The sequence below is a fragment of the Mus caroli genome, chromosome 5 (genome assembly GCF_900094665.2).
Source record: "Mus caroli chromosome 5, CAROLI_EIJ_v1.1, whole genome shotgun sequence".
Classification (NCBI taxonomy): domain Eukaryota; kingdom Metazoa; phylum Chordata; class Mammalia; order Rodentia; family Muridae; genus Mus; species Mus caroli.
In genome coordinates, this window is record NC_034574.1 from 106,585,057 (window position 1) to 106,594,806 (window position 9,750).

The 9,750-nt window shown below is 52.4% G+C and overlaps 1 protein-coding gene across 1 annotated transcript in view; it reads right to left on the reverse strand.

The window, feature by feature from the left end:
• Cmklr1 (chemerin chemokine-like receptor 1) overlaps positions 1 to 7,826 on the reverse strand; it is a 39,080-nt gene extending 31,254 nt beyond the window's left edge. The window contains exon 1 of the mRNA XM_021163580.2: positions 7,609 to 7,826. The gene's annotated coding sequence lies outside the window, so the exon portion shown is untranslated. The remainder of the gene's footprint in view (positions 1 to 7,608) is intronic.
• Between the last annotated feature and the right edge of the window lie 1,924 nt (positions 7,827 to 9,750).

Genomic DNA, 9,750 nt, shown 5'->3' on the forward strand with positions numbered 1-9,750 from the left:
TTTTGCACCGAGAGGACAGAATCTGAGAGTCAGAGAACAAGCCTGATTGGGCAGCTGGTTCCCACCCTAGCTGGCACACATGGCCTCACCGGCAAACCTACCAGCAATTTTGGCTGCCAGCATGGAGCTGACACTGGGCATCTCGTGCGTGGAAGTTACCTACGCCTGCCACAGAGGGACTCTCAGTCTAGAGAATGAGGCTGTCTGGGCCCTCTTGTGAGCGTGCTGAGCCTCTTCAGACCCCCCACCCCGGCTCTACACACTGTAATCCTCACGACAGCCCTGTGGGGCCTTATCGCCATCCCCTTCCACAGCAGCGCAGTCACTTGCTGTCAGCAACCCCCTGACGCGCTAAATCAGGTACCTGAACCCTCCTCCACAATGCCAGCGTGCAGGGCTGAGACCAGACCGGATGACTTCTTAAGCCTGGCACAGCCCGCAGCTGGTTAGCCACACCCACATCTGTGCTCATTGGTCTATACTGTGTTCCTCAGAGCCAATCACAAGGAAGAGAAATGGTCTGACCCTCTCAACACGTGCACTTGCCCTCACTGTAGCTTGCAATGATAGACAGACCCTCAAAGATGGCCGCATCCTGGCTCCCAGAATCTACACAGCGAAAAGTCACTCAATATTTGTGATCAATGAGAAAATTACGGGAACTGCGTGGGGGTGGGGAGGATGTAATCCTGAAGCTGTAGTAGCATGTGTGTGTGTGTGTGTGTGTGTGTGTGTGTAGTTATAGGTGGTTCTGAGACATCCAGGTGAATACTGGGAGTCTTCCCAGATGCACTCCTAAGCACTGAGCCATCTCTTCAGCCCTGAGAAGAAAACCTTCCTGAGGGATTGTCTAGGGCAGGCTGTCTTGTGAACGCATCTGTGGGCCATTGTCCTGATTGGTAATTGATGCTAGGTGGAAGGAGGAAGTTTCCACCCTGATTTCTCTAAGTTCTGCATCCAAAGTGAGCTTTGTTTTCAGCAGTAGGATCTTACCATCTAGCTCCACTGCGGGAGCCTGCAGGCAGCAAGGACAGCTTTACTGTTTGCTCCCGACTGCGGCTGTGACATGACTAGGTGCTTGAGTTTCTGCCTTGACTTCTCCTCAGTGATTGACTGTGACGGGAACTGTGAGCTGAACAAACTCTCTCCTCGGCTTTTAGTCAGGCTGTGGTCCACAGTGACAGAAAGGAAACTAGCCCAGTGTGAACTTGTCCCTCTCACACAAGACACTCGGAGACTCCGCAGACTCTCAGACAAGGTCATACAACAGGGATAGAGCTTTGAACATCTGTCCTTAACCACAACCCTGACACTCACTGGGCACGGACTACAGGCCAAAGACCACAACGTCCTACGCAACTCTGAGAGAGGAAGGGACTGAGGAGACTCAGGAGCCGAACCACAGCTGCGGGGCTTGTCCCACGTGACTCAGCAGGCTCTCCGTGTCTGCTCACTGCCCCTGCCACCCAGGGAACACTGCGTGTGCCCTCCGCTCAGTCTCCCTGACCACACACCTCCTTGCCCAAGAACTACTGCATCACCAGCCTGGGATGAGATCTCAGAACCTGTATCCTGAGAAAGCAGAAGTGACCCTGGGCCCTGCTGAATCAGCAATGGGTACTTCCAACATTTACACAGCACATGGACAGGGGATGCCCAGGCACCCCCACCAGAGCTAAGACATAGGACCCAGGCTGCAGCCAAAGGCTGCTCAGATCTGCCCAAGCAGATAGAAGGAGGCTGGGATGAGGAGGCCAAGGGGCAAGGCTGGGAGCCGACTCCCTGGACAGAGCAGCTGGCTTTGGGGTCACTGGCCACTGCCAACTGCTGTTCTTCTGTCGAGAACATTTCTTTCATTGGCAGCCCCATGGAAACCCATTGCCTCTCAGCTCCACCCCACAGCACCAAAATCTCCACTCTTTCCAATATTACTTGAGACCTTCCCTGCAAAATGCTGAGCTACCAAGAGAAACAAATTGTCTGGTTTCCCACTATTGCCTGGAACCAGAAACATCGAGAGGCCCCAGAGTCCGGAAGTACCACCAAGTGGCTGCCATGAACAGGTCCTTGCCCTGCATCCCGGGGCTGGCTTAGGGCTCCCTCTTAGAGGTAGCACAGAAAGATCCACCTGTGGGAAATGTTCTATCAAGCACCTCTGGAATGTCCCTCTGCAGATCAGCACTCCACTAAGTCATGGAGGTTCCTAGTGGGAAGAATGTTGCTTTGCTCTTGCTGACACAGAGCTTGTACTAGAAAATGCTTGTTGAGCTAATGAACAAAAGTCTGTTTCTTTTCTCTCTTTCTTTCTCTCTTTCTTTGTTTTTTTGAGACATTGTTTCTCTGTGTAGCCCTGGCTGTCCTAGAACTTACTCTGTAGACCAGGCTGGCCTAGAACTCAGAAATCTGCCTGCCTCTGCCTCCCAAAGTGCTAGGATTAAAGGCGTGCACTACCACTGCCTGGCAAGTCTATGTTTCAAGTTGTCCCCTTCCTGAGGGTCTGATGGACAGGAACTGGGCCTGACTTGCTCTGGCTTCTCGATCTTCCAGGGTTTCTTCTCTTCACCCCATGAGCCCAGCCCAGTCACAGCCTCAGCCACAACACCTCCATCTCTGCGTGACCAGTGCCTGGGACAGTCGTGCTGGACACTTGGAACAATGGTCACTTCCCTATGCTGAGTCCTGAGGTAGTCCAGCCAAAAACATCTCCACCCTAGCCACACTTCCACACACACTGGCATGTATGCACACACATCTGTGAGTGCTCCCACGTGCAATGGGACCACTGGACATGAATAAGGTTTCGTGAGTTCCAGTTTTTGTGAAATGTGTGACCTTGCACAGGAAAGACACCTTGTGCCTCTCTCTCTGAACTCCATCTTCCCCCACTACAAGGTGGTTGTCCTAACCTGGGGCTTTTTAACACAGATTGTGGGAGGGGAGTGTGGATGTGAAACGGGTCCACTCTTACATAGCATGGAGTGACATGGTTATCCCTATCTCTTTTTTTCTGGAAGGGAACAAGAACAGCCATTGCCTGCATTCCAGAAGGATCTGCATTTAGAAGTTGAGAACCTGGGAGTCGCAGTGAGTGTAGTGGTCAGTCAGTCATCACTGTGAGAACAACTAAAGACAATAAGAGGGCCGAGGGGCCACCATATTTGTGGCAGAGACACTTAACTATCGGTAAAGGTCCTGTCTTCTGACCCAGACACAGCTGTGGCTGGGCAAGAGCTGCCCACACCAAAATGCCGAATCCTCGCATCCTTTGTAACACATCAGACTACAAATCCCAGAATTCTTTGGCCCACAGGGCTGTATCTCACACGCCAGATGCACAGGGCTTCCCCACCAAGGCCCAGTGCCCGCCTTCCCACTTTCCTATCTACCTCTGAGCCCACAGGTACTCTGCCAGGAGGGAGAATCAGACTGCAAGCTGGGTCACTGAGTCACTAGGGCATAGGGACCGGCCACTTAGAAATACCTTCTGTAAGCCAGGAACAGTGCCGGGCACCCTCAACCCCAGGCACATGGGTAGCCGAGGCAGGAGAATTGCTTGAGCCCAGAAGTTTAGAGACAGCCTGGGAAACATGGTATAAGACTCACGAAAAAAATAAAATAAAGACCTGCCTTTTTCATGTTTGGGAAAGTAAGTTCTCTCGGGCCTATTTGTTCCTGAAGCTCACACAGTCTTCAGCAGCTCGAACCTCCTACTGCAGGGAACAGCAGGAGAATCAGAACGCCTCTCCTTCGATGGCTCAAGTCCAACAAACGTCTTGAACATTCATCTCTTGAGATCTTGGAGTAGGTCTGCAGTTTGCAGCCCACCCTAAAGCTATGGAGACTCTAGGAAGGGAGTCTGGTAGGCTGCCCTGCTGTTTCCTGGAGGAGCAGGGTTTTTTTTTTTTGTTTTTTGTTTTCTTTTTTTGGTTTTAGGTTGCATCTTTCTGTCTGGTTTTTTGTTATTGTTTTGTTTTGTTTTTCGTATTTGTTTTGTTTTGCTTTTTTGGTTTTTGAGACAGGGTTTTTCTGTGTAGCCCTGGCTGTCCTGGAACTCACTCTGTAGACCAGGCTGGCCTCGAACTCAGAAATACGCCTGCCTCTGCCTCCTAAGTGCTGGGATTAAAGGCATGAACCACCAGGGCCATTTTGTTTTTTGACAAACAGACTCTGTAGCTTCAAGGAGCTGCAAAGCCCCCACCCAGGGGTAACCTGGTGAGATGGAACATGCTGTGTCCCATAAGGCAGTTTCACTTCTCCACGCAGCCTTCTGGCCTCAACTGCTGACACAGGGCATGTGGCTTCACAGAGGTCCACCAATACTTGCTTAGGAAGGAAAAAGAAACTCAAGTGTACAGCAAAGCATCAGGAGCCTGGGCAGAGGGAAACAGGAAAATCCTCGTGGGCGCCAGTCAGCCGCTCTCAAGTAGGAAGGGCATCGAACCTTCTGAAGAGCCCATTGGCACAGAGATGGCCTAGGCTCACCTTCAGGCAGCGTGATTCATAAACACTGGAACTCTAAGAAATGCCTGCGAGGGCTGGGGAGGTGGCTGGGGGGTGAGAGAGCTTGCCCATTAAAGGCCGGGGATGAGTGTGTGTGTGCCTGGAACTCCAGCATTGAGGGGAGAAGACTTGTATATTTGGGGAGCTTGATGGTCAGACTATAGCAGAAACAGTGAGCTGTTGATTCAGCAAGAGGCCTGGTCTCACGGCACTGAGGTAGACAGTGACAGAGGAAGATACCCAGGGCCCTGCTTCTCTCTGTCTCTCTAAGACGGAGAGACAGAGACAGAGATCCCAGCTCAGAGTCTCCCCTGGAACTCTGTCGCTGACAGTCACAATGTCACAGGTGTCTGTGGTTCAGGGAAGAAGTCCCACGTTAATAACCTGAAAACCCCATGATAAGGTCTGGGAAGATGGCTGAAGCGTTTGCCAAGCCAGCACAAGGACTGGAGTCTGAGCCTCGGCAACCATGTAAAAGCCGGAGGTGGCAGTGAACACTTGACCCCAGTGCTGGGGAGGCAGAGGTCTGTTCTCCTATGAACTTGCATGCACACACACATACACCTGCACACACATATACTGCACACACACACACTACACACACACGCACACAGGCAGGGTCTCAGTACCCTGGATATAACTGACATTCAGAGCCTAGTGGACCACTGTCTGCCAAGCATTATTGCCAGGGAGGTCCCATCTCATTTCTTCTTTGTAAAAATCCTACTGGGTAGCTCCTGTTCAGAACCCCCGTCTCACAGATGTGGAAACTGAGGCACAAACCCAGATCTGGAGCTGCGGGGCCCTATGGAGTCTGTGGTGGTCTATCTCTGGAGCCCTAAAAGGCCTCGGGTTTCTAATATGCAAACTGGGGGCGTTACTAGAACCCTCATCGTGAGGCATGGTAGAGTCCAGAAAACCACCTCAAGATGTCATTCGTAATCAGGCGTCTAAGAGGCAGGACTACAGTCCAGTCTCCCAGCCCATTCTGCAGATGCTAAAACTGGGGCCCAAAGCTCTTAGGGAGGGGATGGAGGTCCCCAGGGACATAACACTAAGCTGTGCCTCAGTGAACCCCAGGTTGCCAGGAGACAGAATAGATGAGTGACAGATTATAAGACCATGTGGGAGCAGCTATGTGGGGGTGCAGAGACCTCTCTACTGGGTTGAGGTAGATAGAAGCCCGTATGGGGTTCATCTGCTCCTCAAAGAGTTGGGCGAGTCCAGAGCCACTTGTCCCTGGCTCTCAGATGACATCTCGACCTCCCATGTGCCAGACACCCCACAAGTTTAAGCCAAGCCTTTCAGAAGAGAGTCCCGAGCCAGCCCCTTCTGCAGCCCGAGTGAACTGTGAACAGGCACACACACACTGGCAGCAGCAAGGCCCTGAGACAAGCCAGCCTTGCCCTTGACAGAAGCCAGAACCACAGATCCCTTCGGAAAGAGGAAGGAGGGAGAGTTAAAGGGAAATCAAGGCTTTCTTAAGACACAGCAAACACAAGACCTCCTCCTCCTCCACTTCCTCACTGTGTGACCTCAGACCTGTGGCCTGCCTTCTCTGAGCCACATACATATCACGTCAAACTCTCAAGTAGCCGCTCCAGAGTCACTGTAGGTATTGATTATCTATGCCAGGATCCCTAGTCTTAAATGCCTTAGGATAGAAGCAGAAGGAGAGTTACGCTTTCAACAGACAGCCTGGCCAAAGGGTCTTCCATATGGAAAGAACTTTTAGATATTTAAAAAAAAAAAAACCATAAATATGGGGCGGGGGGCAGATTTACACAGAAGAGTCAGAGAGAGCAAGGGCACCACAGACCAACTATATCAGCATGAATAATGACACACAGAGGCCACCAGGGAGATGACTCAGTGAGTGAGAGATGGCTCAGTGGGGAGAGATGGCTTGAGTGTGAGAGAGTTCAAATACCTAGAACACACACACACAAACCCATACAACATGGTACATCCTTGTAATACCAGAGCTGGAGAGGCAGAGGCAGGAAGATCCCTAGGGCTCACTGCCCAGCCAGCTAAGCCTAGTCAGTGAGCTCAGGGTCCCAGCCAGAGACCCTGCCCCATCACATAAAGAGTTGCAAGCGGAAGCATCTCAGGCAGAGGCAGGCAGCCCTAGTGTTAAGAAGGCTTCAAGGCTATTGCACCCCTATGCCATGCCATGTACAGCGTCAGCAGGAAGAAATTGCCATGACCAGACAGCTCATATTTCTTTAAAAAAGGGTAGTGAAGAACTGGAGCAATGGCTTGGTGGTTAAGAGTACCAGCTGTTCTTCCAGAAGACCCAGGTTCAATTCCCAGCATTGACATGGCTTTGTCAGCATCTGTATGTAACACCAGCTGTAGGGGAAGTTGATCCTCTTTTGTCCGGGACTCACACGCACTCACATGCACAGACCCACATTGATATTGGCATGCATATATATATATATAATTAAAAATAAAATAATTTTGAAACATGGTTTCTCCGTATAGCCCTAGCTCTCCTGGAACTCACTCTGTAGACCAGGCTGGCCTTGAACTCACAGAGATCCTCCTGCCTCTGCCTCCCTCTGGGTCTATGAGAGACCTTGACAAGGCTTATGATAATCAGAGAGTGACAGAAGAAGACACCCCACGTTCTCTGCCTGCACATCTGGACATCACGCAGAGCACCACACACACACATAGTGATATGGGGTCACCTATGGGAATATATCCACGGGACTAATACACAAAGCAAAACTATCCCGCAAAGTGTTCATGGCAGCACTGGTCACTCAGAATAATAAAAAACAAAAAGAGAAGTGGACCTGACAGCAGTTACATGCCCCAAGGCCAGCCTTTGTCAGCAGCCACTGAACTGTCCTCTGGGGCGCACAGAGAGCCTGATGGGGGTGGTCTGTGGCTCGGCACAAGTGGGCTTTGCGCTGAGTCGAGGAAGGATTCATCCTCACGAATGGCCTGCGGTGGCCACGCTGGTTTTCACAAACACCAGCGTCGCTCTTTAGGTCTGATTCTATGCTAGAAACTTTTCCTTTGACACACACCCAAAGAGGAGCTGCCTGCGATTCCCTTCCCGCCCTCTGCAGGACTCAGAGCCAATTGCTATACCTTCTCTCCAATGTCCCCCTCGGGCTCCTGCGACTTCAGGGTTTGAGAACTCGCACTCTGGCCTCTTTCTCCTGGTCACACAGTTGTTCTGGTAGTGGCTGTTTGCTTGGAAGCATTTCTTCCATTCACAGAAGATTTCGTCTGAGCCCCGCGGAGCGCAACATCCTAAAAGCCTCGCTCTGTCCTGTGTTCTGTGTGGGGACACGGATAGAACTCAGCCTGAGAAACAGCTGGGAGCGGGGAGGGGAGGGAGGAGCAGGAAGCAGCCTGGGGAGGGCGGGGGCGCCAGCTGTGTGGAGTGGGCCCCCCCCCCGCCACTCCCCCAGAAGAGGCTGCGCCTGCCAGCCAGGCTGGGCTCCTGGGTGGTAGCGGCCCACTAGGAAAGACCCGCCCCTTGGCTGGGCGCACAGCTGGAGCCGCAAATGGAGCCTTGAAACCAGGCTGCTGGGGAAGTTACTCCTGACTGACCTGAAGACCCACCCGCAGCTGGTTATCTTTGCCCGCGGTAGGGCCGGTAGCAAGCCCTATGGCCTCTTGCCTGCTGTTCCCTACTTCTGAGTGCTATTCCTGCCCCTGGTGTGGCCAGATGGCTTCCAGCTCCTCCGTGATGAAGAAACCTCCCCTGACAGACTACTCTGGGTTCCCACATCACAGCAAGCACTGACAGGGGTACCAGGCTGTCCTGCCTGCTGCGTGTCTTCCCCAGTCTGTCCCCACCACCTGATATATTGCCTAGTTTATTGGCACCAACAGCAACAGAATTGTTGAAGTAGCCAAGAACCAGGCAGGGTACTGGGCACTCAGTACACAACCTTCACAGTGCTAGGAACTTGATACTACATCCTCCCTACAGTGGTGGTTGTGGACAGGTATTTTTATTACCCTTGTTTATTGGTAAGGAAATTGGGGCACAGAAAGGTTAAGTTTCTTGCCCAATGCTACCCAGCTAAGAGATGGCAGAGCTGGGGCCCAACCAGGCTAGACCCCAGTCCTCAGCCTCTAGAAGGAAGACATAACAGTCCTTGGCCTGTGTGATCCATAGCAAGTGCTTTGGTTGAGAGTGTCATGCATCACCATGCCTGCTGCAACGGGGCTGGATCACGCACGGCGGATGGAGATGCTGAGGCCGTGGACCGGAATCTGTGCCCAGGCAGCCGGCTCGGGCTCACAGCTGAGGTCTGTCATGGTTGGAAGCCCTGCTGCCTAAAGCTACTTACAGGTGAGGAGAGGGGAGAGAAAGAAGGGAAGGAAGCAGGGGAAAGGTAATGGAGAAGGGGAGAAGAGAGAAGAAGGGGGGAAGAAAGGGGGAGGAGAGAGAAGAGGGAGAGGAGGGGAAGGAAGAGGAGGAAAGAGAAAAGGAGGGAGGGGAGGGGGGAAAAGGGGGAGGAGAGGAGAGGAGAGAGGGAATAAAGGGGAGGAGGAAAGAAGAGGAGGGAAGAGAACAAAGGGAGGGGAGGAGAAGAGGGAGGGGAAGAAAGAGGGAGGAGAGAAGAATGGAGGGAAGGGAAGGAAGAGGAGGAGAGAGAAGAGGAGGGAGGGGAGGGGGAGAAAGGAAAGGAGAGAGAAGAGGGAGGGGAGGGGAAGAAAGTGGGAGGAGAGAGAAGAAGAAGGAGGGGAGGAGAAAGAAGAGTGAGGGGAGGGAGGGGAAGAAAGATAGAGAGATGAGGATAAAGACAAGAGAAGAATGGAGGAAGGATAAAGAGGAGGAGGAGCGGGGGAAGGGGAGGTCAAAGACAAAGGCAGGGAGGGGGTACCTTCTCAGCCCAGCCTCAAAGTCTTAGACAATTGGGCTGTATCTGTCACCACCTGTCTTTGTCTTTGCAGCTATAGCGGGACACCCAAGACTACATTAGTTCACAAGCGGGAGTTTCTGTAGATCTGGGTTCTGGAGGTGGGAAGTGGCCCGGAAGCTGGTGTCTAGTGGGCTTCCTGTTGCCTGTGGTGGGAAACAGGAGGTGAAGCCACACAGGAGCAGGGAGAAGAGGGCTGAGCTCTGTCTGTCAGCCTGTCAGCAGCAATGGCCTTAGTCTGCTAAAACCACTTAAGACAGATTCATCCCTTAAAGGCCCCACCCCTCCTTACTGTAACACGGGGTGGGGGTGGGGGATAAAGTTCCCAGCAGCTACACAATGGGGACAGGTT